The sequence below is a fragment of the Lepisosteus oculatus genome, chromosome 11, assembly GCF_040954835.1.
Source record: "Lepisosteus oculatus isolate fLepOcu1 chromosome 11, fLepOcu1.hap2, whole genome shotgun sequence".
Taxonomy (NCBI): Eukaryota; Metazoa; Chordata; class Actinopteri; order Semionotiformes; family Lepisosteidae; genus Lepisosteus; species Lepisosteus oculatus.
In genome coordinates, this window is record NC_090706.1 from 20289191 (window position 1) to 20307373 (window position 18183).

General features: G+C 38.5%; 1 pseudogene; it reads left to right on the top strand.

The window, feature by feature from the left end:
* The first annotated feature begins 3673 nt into the window (after positions 1-3673).
* The window catches only part of LOC102686268 (zinc-binding protein A33-like), a 97285-nt pseudogene continuing 82775 nt past the window's right edge, over positions 3674-18183 (top strand).

Genomic DNA, 18183 nt, shown 5'->3' on the forward strand with positions numbered 1-18183 from the left:
TCTCGGGAAAGAAAGCAGCTGGGAACTTTCTTTCAACAGCACAAACAGGCACAAACGTAGCACTAATGAATGAGACTATGATGTGTATGAGTGATGTCACGACCCCGAAAAAACAAGGCAGGTCCAGTAAGTCACAACCTCCAGTCAGCCGGGTTCTAAAGAATCTGTGAGGCCTTCTTACAGGAGAGGAGTCAGAGACCTCAAACAGGGTCTGAAGAGCTCTGCAGTCTGCACTGTGAGAAACAGAAGCTCTTCTGTTTGACTGATGAAGAGCCTGTCTGCCTTGTTTGTTAATCTTCAAGAAACCACAAAAAACACGAGCTCTGTCCTGTGGAGGAGGCTGCAGTGGATCATAAGGTGAGAAAATATTGTATATTAAAAAAGATATTCAAAGTAAAATTTTACATCTTATCCTAAAAAATAAATCGCCAGATGTTATAATCATGCCAGTTTATAAACAAGGTTGGTTACAAATATATTCACAGATGGTTAGCATTTCTGCCTCGCAGAACAGGGGCCCTGGTGTGCTATCTGTGGAGTTTGTATGTTTTCCTCGTGTCCATGTGGGTTTCTTCAGAGTGCTTCCTTAGAGTAGGTGTCTGTCTGCCCTGAGATGGACCGGTGTTCTATCCAGTGTGTAACCAGGCTTTGCACATGTTGCTTGCTGGGATTTGCTTACAGCTCTACCGCAGCTCTGAACTGAAAGAAGCAGTTAAAAGATGGATGAATTATCTCCATGAATTAGTAATTAATACACCTGTAAGTTTCAGTGAATAAAGACTTAAATTAAACAATGACGAACTCATCGAAAAAGGAGAAACAGGAATTTCATAATTGAGTATTGAACTGTACAATACAGCAATGCTTCTCACACTGGAGTCCTATGATCCATTTTGATGCAGCCTGCCCCTTAGCACTTTGACTATCAGGACTACTGTAATACAACAATTGGGGTGCTGGTTGTATTGCAATTCAGGAGTGTATTGAAGGGCCTGTAGAATCTCTGTATTACAGAAACTCTCTTTGTGGTGGACTCTTTCATTGACAGGACATTTCTCTTTTGTGGTGACAGTAATGTCTGCTTTCAATCTGTTTCTGAAGTATAGTATCATCTCATTCCAGGAGGAGCTTAAAGCTACACTACAGATGAAGCTGGAAGCCTTTTGTAAAGTTTAACAGACACGTGATCAAACTGCAGAGCACATTAAGGTAACATTGCTTTGAAAATCGCTTTAAAACTATAAAAGCAGTTTCAGAAATACAAACTAGTATTTTTTATTGACTTATTAAGAGGTCTAGACAAAACAAAGTAACAAGAAAAAAAGCTCTGAATCATCCAAAAAGGATATTTTAAAACAATTACAATGGTACATGTGTTCTATGTTATCCTTACAGGACAATAAAATGTATTGGAAATTTACTAGATTAGAATTTATAACAAAACTTGTTAATCATGTTTGTTATTTACCAACAGCTGAAATTGATAACAGAAAACTTGTGCTAGGAGAGACAACCCCCCCACCCCCCTGAAAAAAAGCAAATCATACACAGAGCAAAAAATTCAACCAGTAATCAATACTTTCTATTCCAGATTCAAGCTCAGCTAACTGAGAGGCACGTAAAGAAGGAGTTTGAGAAACTTCAACAGTTTCTATGACATGAAGAGGCTGTCAGGATAGCTGCACTAAGGGAGGAAGAAGCATCAGATGATGAAAAAGATTAACAGGCTCAATAGAGAGATATCATCCCTTTCGGGCACAATAAGAGCCGTAGAACAGGAGTTGGGAGCTGTAGACATTTCATTTATGGAGGTAGAGATGATTCTCCCTGTCATATGTCCCATCTTCAGGAAACTTCTTTTTCCTAATTCCACTTTCCCCTGTCCATTCTGACCACTTACAAAGATCCTTCATAGTTATGGGGCCCTAATTATCATATATAAATCATATATAAAACCCTTTTGAGGTATTGGCACATTTTGAGAGCTCTGATTATTTCACATATTTACTAAGAAACTTCCTATATTATTTAAACAGCAGAGGTTTAGTGATCCAAATACATATGTCTCCTACACAAATGTTAATAAGTTCCTTATAAGTAATACATGTGGATCAAAAAATAATTCTGGAGTTTCCTTCTCTATTTTCTATATACTTACACTTATGTTCTACTTTGCATATGCAAAAATCAATTGTTATCCCTGGCGCCTCTTTCAGTTGATAAATATTTTCCCTTACACCTATTACCCTAGCTTCACAGTTCATGAACATAAAAATATTTTTTCTTCTGCCGGGACTCTAACCAAAACTATAATCTTTTATTGTTCTTTACCGGGACTCTAACCCGGAGCTTAGTGGGACTCTAACCCACCTATTCCTGCTTCTCTGAATTTGTCTTACATGTACCTTTGCTGGACAGCTCGGTCCCGTTTTACCGATCTGTGGCTTACTTTAGAACCTTACCACTTTAACTACCCAACAGGGCACTAACCACATGTCTGTGTTAAGATAAGTTCCTCTATACGAGTCCCAGACTCACCGGTTCCCAGACCCGTCGCTTAAGCCACAGGCTTATAGAGAGAATACTTTCAAGGCTTGTAAAAGGTTCGTTAAAAGGATCGCTTACTGACGTCAGACAGCTGCCAATTCTCCAGACGCATCTCTGTAAGGATAAACAGATTATCCCCTGAGGTTCGTCCAATTCACGAAAATTGTCCGGGCCCGAATGGAGTCTCAGCGGCCGTCCGCATTCAGGTTTGTGATCCCAACCTCGTCGCCAAGACTGTCGTGGAAACTTTTATAGTTATAATAAAGGAGCCACAGAAAATCTTGTCGGTCACTTAGTAAGGTCTTTTATTGTTTCTTCTGCCGGGACTCTAACCCAGGCTTAGTTGGGACTCTAACCCACCTATTCTTTTTTTTTTCTCTTCTTTTTAGAAGTACGTAGATTTCCATTTCACTCCCTCGCACATGTCTTTTGCATCCTCCTCCACCACATCTCCACCTTTACATCTGCCCCTTGCTCATACCTCACTGTGCATGGGGTTCCTAGACTCCTACTCCTATGGCTAGGAAGATATCCCTCAGCCAAACATGTTAAACCAAATTTGTTGTAATTAAAACACCCCATAAACCTTTCAGTACACTTGATTTGTGGGTGTTGTTATTCCTTGTGAAATGGTCGTTAGTAGGGCCAACACAAATGGCACATTGTAGTTTTTGCTTCTTCACTGAAACAAATAGGTAATTTGAGATGTACTGGTAACTGCCAAAATAAAGAAAACACCAACATAAAGTAACTTAATAGGGCATTGGGCTATCACAAGGTGCCAGAGCAGCTTTAAAGTCTGGAACTGTGCTGGAGGGATTCCGCACAATTATTCCACAAAAAAATCCATTATTTGGTGTTGTGTTAGTGGTGGATGAAAACACTTTCTCAGGTTCTGCTTCAGAAGCCCCTGTAAATATTCAATTGTGTTGAGATCTGGTGACTGGGATGGTCATAGCACATGATTTACATGTTTTCGTTTTAAGCACATCAGACTATTCATTAACCACCCCTGCCTTGTGGATGGGAGCAATGTGATCGTGGAAGATTTCACTCCTATCAGGATATCCTATGCTTCACCATAGGATGAATATGATAACCCAGAATTTTCTTATAGGCATTTACCATGCCCTCTGTGGGGTTGAGTGGACCTAAAAAGTGGACCTCCAACACCATAACAGAGCCACTACAAACCTTCACTGTGGGGTACGCAAACTTGTAGTCTTCTTTTAGTGTGAACCACACATGTACTTGTCTGCAAATTGAGAGCAGGGTGAAGGAAGACTCATCAGACCGGATGAGTTTTTTCACTGCTCAGTAGATTGTCTATGTTCTTTGCACCACTTTACTTCACAAAAGTGAATTTTAGGTGTAATAAGGGGTTTATGGACTGCAACCCAACAATACTATCCATCTCTGTGATGTTCTTGGTAGACTGCACTTTATGAAACTGCTTAATCACACCTTAGATTGACATTTGCTGTCAATTGATTCAGAGTTGCTTGTTGTATCTGTTTTGCCTCAAAAAAATGCACAGACATCACAGTTGAAGACTATGCCACAGTTGCCCCTTGTTGATGATGTCTTCCTTCAGACTTCCATATCAACATCACCTTAGCAACTGTTTCTCATGAAAAATAAACAAGCTAAGCAGTCTTCATCACTGAACCTCCTGCCAAATATGCTCTTACAATCAGCCCATTCTCAAAGTCATTGAAATCTCTTCTTCTAGCCGTGGCAGCCAACATAATGGACAATTGGTCTTGTCCAGCACGTTTATACTTAAGTCAATTGCTTAATTTACTCAGGAACCACACCTGTGTGAAGCCTCTGCATTCAATATACTTTGGATTTCACATTTACCTGTAGGTGTCTTGTCTCTAATTTCAACATGTAAGAGTTTTTACCAAAGGGGCAAAATAAAAAACATGTTTTTTTATATTCAATAGGTTATATATAGGTTATATATATATGTTTTATAATACATTTGTAATATTTTTCCTGTCATCCTGGAATTATCTTCTGGCCAGGTAACAAAGATATTGCACAATATCAAAAATTGTAATAGCTTGATCGTCTTTTTGGTTCTTTTTATGGGGGCTGGTCAGTTTGAATAACCAGTGCTGGATGGCATGAGGACAAAAATAGCTATAGTGTCATGTTCAGGGTGTTTAAATATGTGTCAGATCCTCTGTTCATGGAGACACTATATGAAGAACAGGAACACAAGCAGCTGTTTGTGCTGAACTCCAGTGAGCTCAGATTACAGGGTTCAGGTGAATTGAAATGAAAGAAAATATGTTGCTGGGCTTTTCGTGTTATATATTATTGAAATTAAACATATTTACAGTCCTGTATTTGTGTGGTGGTCCTGTGTGTGGTCATGGGGCTACAGTTCATAAAGAGGCAGAAAGAATAAAAGAGATGATACCTTTGCTTATTTGAAGAAAATATTTAATACTAAAAATCTACTTTATATGACTTAAATAGAATGAATCATTTTGCATTATATTATATAGTTATTTGTAAAATATAGATTTAAATCAATACAAATCTAATCCCTGATAAGTGAACAAAGACAGTATTACTTGTGTTGGCAGTGATGCCTTTAATCCGTAGTTCTTGTGTTTTAGTATAAACTCTAACATTCTGTTACAGAAGGAGCTCCAGGCTGCTTTGGAGCCCCCGCAGAAGACATTAAAGCTCTTTACCGAAGTTTAACAGATGTGTGTTTAAACTGCAAAGCACATTAAGGTATTATTTATGTTATATTTTTTTAGAAATACAAGATTAATTTTTAAAATTACAAATATTCAAAATACATTTCTACTAGTACAAGTTAACTTGCTGACTAAATGTTATCAATGAGTTATTTGAAGGAAGCCATCTGTCACATAATAAATTGTATGATATAGTAATGAAATGAATATTATTTCTAGCATGTGTTTTATATTCAAAATAAAGTTAATTCACCAGGAGTTCTTTGAGGTATTTAAGTAGAATTACATTGCTTTTTTTCAATACATCTTTGAAGAAAGATACAAGATGTGAAGAAGGGGTTAACTTAAGTCCTTTCTGCCTGAAGATTAGACTTCTAAGCCACAGGCTGGAGTTTATGGCAGAAAAGGGAAAACTGATAAGGATTCCAGATGCCAGCCAGGAAACCCCAGAGGGTAACCAAAGCCCTGACCATTTGGTCAAAAGGCTGTAAACTGTCCAAACACCGTGACCTCTCTCCATTACCATAGTATGGAGCGACCTCAGAAAACCCTATATAAACTGAATGTTTGTACCGGCACTTTGAACAATACTCATCTGTTTAACTTCATCTCGGGATCCAGAACTTATTCTTTCTGTTACAACATCTTTAATGTCATAAGGTAATATTGACAGCTATATTGCTGAATGTCAAGACTACAAACATGAATAATACAAAATAGCTCAGCGTTTCTGAAGTGTGACGAAAACCAATGTTCCCATGCATCATGACATTATGACACAATTTTATTATTTTGTTTCAAACATATTAATTTACAGGCACAAGCTCAGGAAACAGAAAAACAGATAAAGAAGGAATTTGAGAAACTTCACCAGTTTCTATGAGATGAAGAGGCAGCCAGGATAGCTGCACTCAAAGAGGAACAGGAGTAGAAGAGCCAGATGATGAAGGAGAAGATGGAGATTCTTACAAGAGAGATCTAATCCATTTCAGACACAATCAGAGCCATAGAACAGAAGATGGGAGCTGAAGACATTTCATTCCTGCTGGTAGGGATGACTCTGATAACAGTCCTCTGAATGCAGACTGACAGTAATGAATGGTCACATGTGTGCTATAACACTGAACATCTGTTCTGCTCTAAGTCAAATACTGACAACTAGGGATTCATCTGGAGCCTTCTGGAATGACAAATCTTCTCCTAGCTAGAACTAGTGACAACTTAGAAGATACAATAATATTTCCCAGTAAACCATATAGTCCAAGTTTACCAGTAAATGGTAAACTTGATCTATATCAGTTTGTTTATAGAGAAGGGAGAAACACAGAAGATGCATTAGTTACCCTTACTCATCTTGTTTCAAAACATGCAAAATATATGCTAGGATATGTTTCCTTGATTATTGTTCAACTTTTAACACAGTTCAACCAGACATTTTATTAAAAAAAAATATTCAATTGCATATCAACCCATATCTGATATTCAAGTTTGTACAATGCATTTCTTACAAGAAGATTGCATCAGGCTGTGTCCACACCCTCAAAGTTTTCTGTTCCAGGTTACTGCTCTTAAGTTTAAACTTCTAGGTGGGAATTAAATGCATAGCATTATGACAGGATTTAGACATCTGTGGTCTGATACTGGTCCTGGCTCTTCATTGACAGTGATCAAATTCAAATAATATTATAATAAATAATAAGACAGAATTTTAGAACAGAAGGAGTTATTCTGTGATTATTTCTTCTTTTTTTAAAGAAACCTTTAAAGAATACATTTTAAATTTAATCATTTAAAAGATAACCTTTTAAATTATGTTATATGCTGTTGAATATTATTCTGAATAATCTTTTGATATATTAATTAATGTTTTATTTGTATGTTTTAAATGATGAAGCCCAATTAAATATTCTATGTTATATACTGTAAAAATCTTACTTTTTCTGTTTTTAAATTTGCTTCATAAAACTGTGCAGTTTGATCTTCAGCTCCTGTCATCATCTGTTATGTCATGGTCACTAATCAGAATGTCACCAAAGTATTCGGGGGTTTCTATTTGAAAACAAATTACTAATCGGTCATTTTGTTGTTTTTCAGAACTACAAGGACACAAAGGTAAAGTATGTGAACTCCAATCTGTCTTCCTCTTTTCTATTTTGTGGAGTCCAAACTCCCAGCAGCACTGACTCCTGATTATTATTGCAGAGCCCAGTGCACACTGCAGGATTCAGAGGGGGTTTCAGGAGCACTGATAAATGTTGACAAGCACCTGGGCTCTCTGAAGTACAGAGTCTGGGAGAAGATGCTGGGGATTGTTCAGTACAGTGAGTACGGGGGGGGGGGGGGGAGGGGGCAGGGAGATTTAAATGTTTTCACAGTGCAGTAGGAACATTGAGAACTGTGGAGTCAATCAGATTAAAACAGTGTGAGTGGGTCTGTCTGTGTAACTTAATGCCCATGCATTAAGTGACTGATCTCCTCCACTTTGCTCTACAGGTGCCACTACATGACCTGTTTGTCCTATTGATCCTCTCCTGACAGTGTGTCTGTCCTGAGTGTTTAACTAATCATCAGTCATCATGCTCTACAATACAGTAATGTGACTCCTTTGTTTGTGCCTCTTGAGATCTGATCTACTGTAATTGACAACAGGTCACAGTCACATGTTTAGTTACTGCAGTCATCCTCCTTCTCTCTACTATCATACACCTGAAACACTGCCCTAGATAAGGGCTTCTTTTAGAAAGGTTTTGAAATAATTTATTCATATGACGTATTTCACATAAAGTTAAATAATAATGCTGTTTGGGTTTTTCAGTAACAGTGACTGCAATAACACTGACACTCTTGATAAGCTAAGATGCAATATACTGTAGCAGATTAACTTTAAAATCCTATTATTCACATTAAATTCTTAATGTTTTTTAAAATCTTAATGTTTTTTACAATTAGATGAGACAATTAATTTCACAGATGTTTCACAGATGTTACTTGTGCTCCTGTTTGTATGGTTCCTACCTCTAGTGATCTTTCCTGAACATGCTTTGGTTGTTTTTCTTATCAGCTCCTGTGACTCTGGACATATCAAGAGGACATACGTTCAGTATATCATTCATTAAGACCGTTTCGTAAATGAACTTGGTTATAACTTCTACATTAAATACTCAAACAAGTACATAACTCTTAGGAATTCAATTGATATCAACTGGTTTGGATAACAATTGAATTCTCGAGCTGTAATGCATTGAAGTTGAATACTCATCCAATCTCTGGGGATTCAGATCTCCTGCGGGCACAAAGAAACAGTTGCAGGCTGTTGCTGTCCAATCCGCGCTCTCTGGCTCGGTGCCAGGCTGTGCTGTGCGGCTTGCGACGGTGCGCTGCTGATGCTCACTGTTGGCTTTAACTAGCAAAGTTTGTGCACAGGAGAAAAGATGACTGTGGGTCCCAGCAAGTCAGGAAGAGGACCGGTTCGTTCCTGATGAAGAGCTAGTTCTGAATAGTGATTCAGCTGTCCACAGTTCCGACCTGTTCACGAGGCCTGCTGCTGGTTACTCTCTGGCAACCTCCACTCTAGACTCTTAGAACAAAGGAAAGTTCTGGCACTCGGACACACTGGCCGTTCCGTGGTTGTCCGGGCTGAGTCTCAGGATGGTCAGGAGGCGCGCTGCGAGAATGTCCTGCCCTTGGGATTCTCCTTTGAATTCCCTTTAGAATTGTTGAATCTGAATCTGAATCTTGTTGAATCTCTCAGGCTCTCTGTGTTGCCTGTTTTTACCTGGAGGAACTTCAGCTCATTGATTGGGTGAAAGTTCCATGGGCATCAGAGTCCCACGTGGGTTACTCGGCCCTGATTGGTTGATCAAGGTGAGATATGAGTCACTTACTCCTGACACTTAATAATGCAGTCCAGATGTCCAACTGGCACTCCCTAAACAGATAGGCGCCAATGGATGACCATTGATCATGATAGCCAGGCTTAGCTAAGTGCATCCCCCTGTGGGAGCTGTCCTTATCAAAAGAAAACATCTTGTATGAATAGTTTCTCTGTGGCTGCACCACAGAGATGAACAGAGAAATGGGGCCTCATTTGGGAAGGCTCAGAACACTTAATTCTGCCTTATTATTAAGCCTCACCACTACACATTCCATAACCATTCTGGGTCCAAATCGCAGCGGGTGAGAGAGAGTAGGGATAGACACATACAGATAAAAAGGGAATCCCAGCTACAATACAAATATATTTTTGTGGTAAGAGGTGGGGTGTGGGGAACATCAGTATTTACTGCTAGCAATTAATGTAAAATTTATAGTTGAAATCTGAGCCTAAATATAAAGTAAAAATCTGGACAAACAACTCATTTTTTTCTGGAGCAGAAATACAAATAGAATATAAATACTTTTTGACATCTCAAATCAGTTTTGATCAAGGTCTTAAAGGCTAACAAAAAAAATAACATTTTCAGAAAGCAACTACTTTGTGTTTGCATAGAATAAGTAAAAATCCAAATTTGAGCAATGCAATTTCTTAATCGTTTAAACAGTGACATTTCAGCTGCTGAAGATCGCAACAGAAACAGCATTAGCTCTGCTTGCCATAGATGTTCAGGAAAAGGAGAATTAGGCCATGTCAAGTGCAGAAATTTGGTGATCAGTAATAGTTTACAAATGTGCATAGATTAATGTAAAGATACTGGAAACTTCACAATTACAGACCCGTGTAGGACAAGTAACAAAAGATAAAGAAAACTTAAGCTTTTTAAGGCTGAAACTAAAATTCAGTCTAAAAAGGCAAATGAAAATTTAGGATGTTAAATTTTGAGAGATTTAAATAAACATAAAAATACATACATGCACATGAGCAAAAAGGTTTTAGAATGGAGCAGATATTACTTTGAAATGAGCAAACAAAAAAGCCATGACCAGACATTCAGGGATTCAGAAACACTTACAAACACTTAGAAATACAAAAAATCCCAGAAGGCTCTGTGTTACAAAAGAACATGTGAACCTGAAGCATATTTGGCTTGAGAGTTAGGGGCTTGAATAATCAGGTGCATTTCTAGCAGGGAGAGTATGAAGGTTTGATGGGATAGAAAGTCAGAAAATTAACATACATGAAAAAAGAACAATTCTATCAGAGAGCCTTATATGAATTTAATAGCAAACATGGTTTCATGGAAGGATTCTCAAATAGTTGGGCAATCAAGTAGATTGCCAGGGGAAAGGATTTGTAAATATATTTTGTTAAAGCATGTTAGTTTTTTTGCAACACATAAAATACATTTTCCTTTGTCACTAATCACTAAATAAAGACATAACTATAGAAATCTAATGATTTGAGCTGTCAGAGGTCAATATATATTTTGTCACAGAGCTCGTGTAAGATGTTAACAGTGAAAACAGGAATCTTGAAATGGCTCATTTCAAGAAGATTTTCAGAATAATTGAAAATCTATTTAGATAGGGCAAGCACAGAAAATACAGTAGATACCAGGTAAAATCTGATCATTTTTCTCTATAACAATAATAATTAACTTTATTTTCTATAGCATCTTTAAATGTACCATCTCAAAGCAAACATTAAGTGTAAAACAGTTATAAGGACTACAAATTACAAAGTAAATACTGTTCATATAAGAAAGACAAGATGTTAAAAGAACTGCAGAAGTTAGAAAAAGAAGCAGCTACAGACGCTAAATAACAGCCTTTCTGAAAAGAAAGGTTTTGAGTTTAAATTTAAATGGACTCAGGGTAGGTGACTCTGATATCATTGGGGATACAAATCCAGAGCTCTGGGGTGCAGCAAGAGTAGAACTGTCACCTATAAAATGTAGATAATCTTGAGGACATCTAGAAGACCAGAGTCAGACGAACAAAGGTTACAAGGTGGAAAGTAGATAATACGCCAGATAGGTACTGAATGAGGATGACAATTTTGAAGTTGACTCAAAACTTGATAGGAAGCCAGTGCAAGGACTCGAAGACAGGTGTAATATGATTGCTTGTTTACAGTCCGGTCAGGATTCTGGCTGCCAAATTGTGAACATTCTGGAGATTGCTCGGTGTGGATTTAATTACCCCAGTGTACAGAATGTGCAATCATTAGTTCTAGAAAAGGAGTCTTTCTGGTTTCTCTAGTTCACTTTAAAAGAAACCAAATCAGTGTGATGTTGCACAATGCAGCTTTTTTTAATGCTACAGTACATGGCCGGTATTCACATACTGTATGATATTAGGCTATATAACAGGCTGAACAAGCTCATCAGGACAGCAAGCTCTGTCATTGGGTCTGGCCTGGACCCCCTGGAGGTAGTAGCTGAGAGGAGAATCGTGTCCAAACTAGAAGCCATCATGGACAACGTCTCCCATCCCCTCTATGACATGCTTGTAGAAATTAAGAGCAAGTTCAGAAATAGACTGATTCATCCACGGTGCGAAAGGGAGCACTACAGGAGGTCATTCTTGCCTTCTGCCATAAGACTGTACAACGCATCCACCTTGCGTCTGGGCAGAGGCAACATTGACAGTGACCTGTTTCTGGACTGCACAGTAAACTGATACATCTGTTCTTTTTCTTTTCCCATTTAAACCCACTTTTGTGCAATATATGCCAGGGACCTGTGCAATACATTTATATTTATAGTCATATTGTGCAATACAACTTTTTTGTGTACTACTCTGTTCTGGTTCGTTCTTTGTGTGTTCTGGACTGTGAGTAACTCATCTTAGTGCACTTCTCACTGTACTGATTGTATTGTATGTATTGTATGTATTGTATTATTATTATTATTATTATTATTATTATTATTATTGTATCATTCGTTACACTGTGTCTGTGTTGTCTGTGTTAAGCTGCTGTTGCACTGCAATTTCCCTCACGGGATCAATAAAGTATCTATCTATCATTAGTGATTTATGCAAACTAATACAAGCAGTTTTTGAGCATTTAAGTGTAGACTGAGTTATTTCAGGATGCTACATATTAGGAGTTATTTGCAGGCTAGTAACAGCATGTCTGAAGATCTCTTGCAAAAAAACAGTATACTGTATATTAGAATTGAATGCAAGGTATAGAGAGCTTTTATGTAAGCTAAAGGAATGGCAGACAGATAAGTGAGTTTGTCAGAGGTGAGGTATGCCTGTTTGCTGACACAGGAAGTACATTCTTGATGTTTTTGTTATCTGTGGTAAAGAATCTAGAATAAATCCTTTTAGAAATTTATCTCCGAAAGGTCAAGCTGCATATTCTTTGACTGTCAGCAGGAAACGCATAGCAACTTCTGTCTGTTCATAATTTCACATAACATCTATATGGAACTTGTAACATCCTGTTTTGAGTTCTGGCAAAGTGCCATATAAAGAGGTCTTTTCTGTTAGACCAGCATAAGAACGGAAAGGACTGAGGCAACAGTTAGCAAGTCATATGATGTATGTGCTAATACTTTGTTTGTTACACTGTATAAAAAGACTAACTTTATAACCGTTCAGGGAGACTAGGTTTTGCAAGCTGCTCTCCTGTGTGCACATGAATAAACAGCTCTTCTTTCACCAACATCCGAATTCTGTTATTTTAATGTTTCTTCATTGGTAAAGTGTCCGTTAAAATTCAGAACGCTTTGTGAGAGGATGGTTAGAATAATAGATGCCATGTTGCATTCATTGAAAGAGAAGGCTAGAAAGGTTGAAAAAAGCAAGGGAGGATGTATGGACAAAATATCTACTAGTGGTAGAGTTAAGAAAGTATAGTTGAAATGAAGAACGAAGAGGAGTTGGGATAGGGACAAAAATTACAAGGGGGTTTTAAGCGTTTCAAGTTGGAGAAATGGTTTAATCTAGAATAGGAACAAGTCAAGGTTTATTGCATGCTGAAAAGAGAAAGAAACACGTTTCGTCTGTGGAGCCTTCTTCGGGTGTGCCACTTGTTTCTTTGCAGACTAGACATGCTGAAGCAGCTAGCTACTTGAACTTCTTTAATCTAGAATAACTGACTGACTTAAAAAGTGTTATCTGCAGGCCAAGAGAAATAGCAAGTACAGTAAGATTAGACAAAGATTGTTTGGCACCATCAGAACATATGGTAGAAGGCACAGGTTAAAAGTTCTTATGTTACGTTTACAGATGTAGGTAGGGAAAAGATAATTTGGGGAAGAATACACTGATAACAACAACAATTCCTAAGAGGGTTAGTCATGCTTTTGACAAATGGACAGGGGATGTTACAGACTGCAGAGGTAGATGATGACTGAATATCTGCTTTTGAATGTTTACATAGATACTGAAATGAGGATTGTAATTTAGATTTTGTGTATTTGCTAGTGTTGAACTGTGTGTTGGATGTACCTGCATATAAATTGAATTAATAGGCAAACATAGCTAATGCTGATCCATGGAGCCAGCATCTTAAGATGTTTATATTTAGAAGCAATTTGGTTAAATATAGACTAGTTATGGATACTGATGTACCAGACATGTACTGAAGTGCACTATACAATAATTTATCCTTGGTGAGGATAACTGCTGTTTCTATCCCTGTGTATAGTTATACAGTGCCTTTAGTTCCATCCATTATCTAATCTCATTATCCAGTTCAGGGGAGCTGTACTCTCCCAGCAAGCAATAGACAGAATACACTCTGGACATAACGCCAGTCCATCACAGAGCAGACAAACACAAACACACACATTCACACCAGGGCCAATTTTCCCATAAGCCAATTAACGTATCAGTATGTTTGGACTGCAAGAGGAAATCAGATCATCTGGAGAAAACCCATGTGAACCAAGAGAAAACGTGCATAATCCACACATATAGTACCTCAGGAACTGAACCTAGGGTCTCAGCTCTGCAAGATAGCAATGCTAATGCACTCTCTCTCATCCTAGCGTTAATCCCGCATCAGCAGGGTCTGCTTGTAGACACTCCCGTCTCCATTTGGTGGTTTGAACCAAATCTTTGAGCTGAGATTGCCATTATTGCTCAGCAGCCATATCACCCTGCAACTCACAACTGGCAACCCACTGAAGCTAAGCAGGTGTGAGCCTGGTCAGTACCTGGATGGGAGAGCTCCTGGGAGAAACTAAGGTTGCTGCTGGAAGAGGTGTTAGTGGGGCAAGAAAAGGGTGCTCACCCTGCGGTCTATGTGGGTCTTAATGCCACAGTATAGCGATGGGGACACTATACTGTATACAGGTACCGTCCTTCGAATGAGACGTAAAAACCGAGGTCCTGACTCTCTGTGGTCATTAAAAATCCCAGGGCGTTTCTCGAGAAGAGTAGGGGTGTAACCCCGGTGTCCTGGCCAAATTTCCTATTGGCCCTTACCAATCATGGCCTCCTAATAATCTCCATCTACAGTATGAATTGGCTTCATTATTATGCTTGCCTCCCCACTGATAGGTGATGTGTGGTGAGCGTTCTGGCACACATCCAGGTGGATGCTGCACATTGGTGGTGGTGGAGGGGAGTCCTCATTACCTGTAAAGCGCTTTGAGTGGTGTCCAGAAAAAGCACTATATAAGGTAAGCAATTATTATTATTAAATGCGACCGAGAATACTCCAACCTGTGCGTCGCTCCACCTGCCGTTAGAGGGGCGTGGGAGGAGAACAAAGTAATGTAGTCAATTCATAGAGGGTGATTATTAGGAGGCATGGGAAATTTGGCTGGGATGCCGGGGTTACACCCCTACTCTTTTCGATAAATAGCCTGGGATTTTTAATGACCACAGAGAGTCAGGACCTCGGTTTTACGCCTCATCCAAAAGATGGCACTCATTTTTACAGCATAGTGTCCCCATCACTATACTGGGGCATTAGGACCTACATGGACCAACACCTCTTCCAGCAGCAACCTTTGTCTTTCCCAGGAGGTCTCCCATCCAGGTACTGACCAGGTTCACACCTGCTTAGCTTCAAGGGGGTTGCCAATTGTAAGTTCCAGGGTGACATGGCTTCTAGCTAGTAATGCTAATCCTCTGTGCCAGCATTATAAATGGATGGATAGCTTAGCCATCTTTTTAATTCAAACATTTGCATGCATAATTTAATTTTGAAAGCCACTGAGCCACATCTGGTGCTACTGTTGTATTTATAAAAAAACATACAAAAAGTATGCTAATTACTGAGCCACCCTATTCTTTAGTTAATGCATTTAGTTTTTATAAAGTTAACATTGTTTTTAATTGTTGATTGTTAGTATAATATTTTAAATTATATTTTACCCTCATTTATATTTTATGATTTAGTATTTTACTTGTTTTCTGATAGTCAGAATTAACCTACATTTGAACAATGATTTGTAAATGAATATTTTTACAGGATGTGGAAAAAGTGCAACAATTTATTACAGTACTCATTTTAATATTTTTGATTGCTAATTTATGATAACACAATTTTACAATTTAAGCCTTACATGGCTCTGGACAATCTTAACAATTTTCACCCCATCTTCATCTTACCCTTTCTTGCAAATATTCTAAAACGTGCTGTCACATTTCAGTAACATAACCGGCTTATTGCAAATAACCTTTTCGAACCTCTCCAATCTGGCTTCTAACTGTGGCTTAAAAGCTGATCAACACATTTGTGTTCTCTCGAATTGACTATTGTAATACTCTACTCGTTGGGGTATCTAAATTTACATTGAACAAACTGCAGTATGTCCAAAATTCGGCAGGTCTAGTGCAAGTGACCACATTACTCCTATCCTGGAGTCCTTGCACTGGCTTCTTGTCAAATTCTGTGTGGACTTTAAATTCCTCATGCTCACCTATAAGGCTCTGCATGGCTTGGCACCTCTGTACCTGTCTGAACTGTTATCGCCCTACTCCCCACCTCAAAACCTCTTCTAATTCTGGTCTCCTAACTGTCCTCCAAGCCCGTATTCATTGTATGGGTGAAAGGGCCTTCTCCTGTTATGCCCCCAAGCTCTGGAACTTTCTGCTCAAGTATATCAGAGAGTCAACTTCTCTAAACTCCTTCAAATCCAGACTCAAAACTTTCTTCTTTAGAAGAGCCTTTATTTAACTGGTTCCATTCTTTTCCCCTCTGCTTCTCCTTTTCTTAGTACCACCATCCACGGTCTCTTCTGTGTATTGTAATTGTGTTTTATCTTGTGTATTATTTTTATTTATTGTTGTTGTCATCCTGTAAAGCGCTTTGAGAAGCCACTTTTAAAGGCGCTATATAAAATAAAGTGTATTATTATAACACCTGACTTTCTTAATTCAATGTTACAGTACATCTACATATGTTTGACATAAGATTCAGAAATATAATCGAAAATAGTTTTGTGGTATTTTTATTGATGACACTTTCCTAAAAATTATAAAAAATTAAAAATGTGAAATCTTTCCACGTGTGATGTTATTAGGAAGTACAATAAGCTCCTGCTTTAACGATGGTAAAAATGATTTATGTTGCTTAATTTTAAAAACTAAGTTATAAAGGCAGATGCGATCGGTTCCATAAGCACTCCAGGCAGCAGAACGCTCATTTTGTATTGCTGAGCTCCACACCTCCTCTCTTTCTCGGTGCCGCCTCCTTCTCTGACGGAGTGCAGTGGGCGGTCATATTTTCTTAGCCTCTGAATGGAAAAAAAAACATCACGATCTGCTTCACACCAGAGGAAGACGGAAGAATGTGATTTTTTTTTTCTGTATGAAACGTGTGTTGCGTTTACGTTTAATTAAAAAGTAAAAAAAAAACTACAGCTTTTAAGTAGTAGTTTTTTAAACCCATTTTTTATAGCTTTTAAAGTCATGCAATGTTTAGTTTAGGCAGGGACACGTCACTGTTTCTTATTTTTGATGGAAAAAAAACAGTTGCCCAGCAACTATTCAGATTTACAAATAGTAAAGATATACAGGTATTTTCACATTTACTTTTATATCGACATTAAAATCATTGTGTAATGTTGGCAAAAAAGAGAAAAACATCCTTCATGAAGAATGCCGTCATGACACTTCTAAAGTGGGGAAAAAAACATATTGACTGTTTCACAGAAAACACTGTTGAAATATTAACATACAGAGAAGAATGTTTATGTATTGCAGTCATGCACAGTTATACAGTATTGTAATGAATTCGAACACAGAGACTCAGACTTGTGGAGTTAAAAACTCTCCGTCACCACCTGCAAGCCAGCAGTCCCGCGCCCAGCCGAGTGGGAGACACAAGACAGACAGCCAGAGAGAGCCAGCGAGCCAGAGCGCAAGCCAGCGAGAGAGTAACACCTAGGGGTGCGGAACCAGGGAACTATTTACACGGAAAACTGTATGCCCATTTCACTGTGGGACAGCTGCACTGGTCAGCGGCCTTCCTAAACTCTGACCTGACCACTTCCACTCCTGTCCTGCCCCTCACCGCGTACCCCAGCCGGGCGCTCTTCAGCCACAGTGCCGGGCGAATGCGCTACAGTATGTTTACTGAAAAGCATGATGGCAGCATATTATTTTCTCATGACTTTTATATTTTCAAAGAACGTGAATGAGCTGCAGACTCTTTTACCTGCTGTCATTAGCAGATGTACAGAAATAATACACCTGGAAAAAATGAACTTTCAGAATAAGGAAGACTTCAGAAATCTTTTTATTAGCCATTTCCTCCTTTAGACAGTATTTGAAACTTCACAGATGCCCACAATGGGTTAATGTTGTTAATTTAATTCAGGATAAGAATATGTGAATGGCAGAATGAATATTCTTAGGTGCCTCATAATCTTCTACTGTATGTTAAAAAAAACTCTTGAAGCTTTGTTAGGGTTGGTGTTTTGAGTGTATATGTTGTATGCACAACTGTTTCCCTATACAGATTGTACAATGTAAAAATGTTTAAATAAAGGCAGCGAGCAAATACTGTGCCTCCACAGACCTTTGGCAGAGATTTGCCAGAAGGTTTCTGCTCCCTAGTGGAACCTGT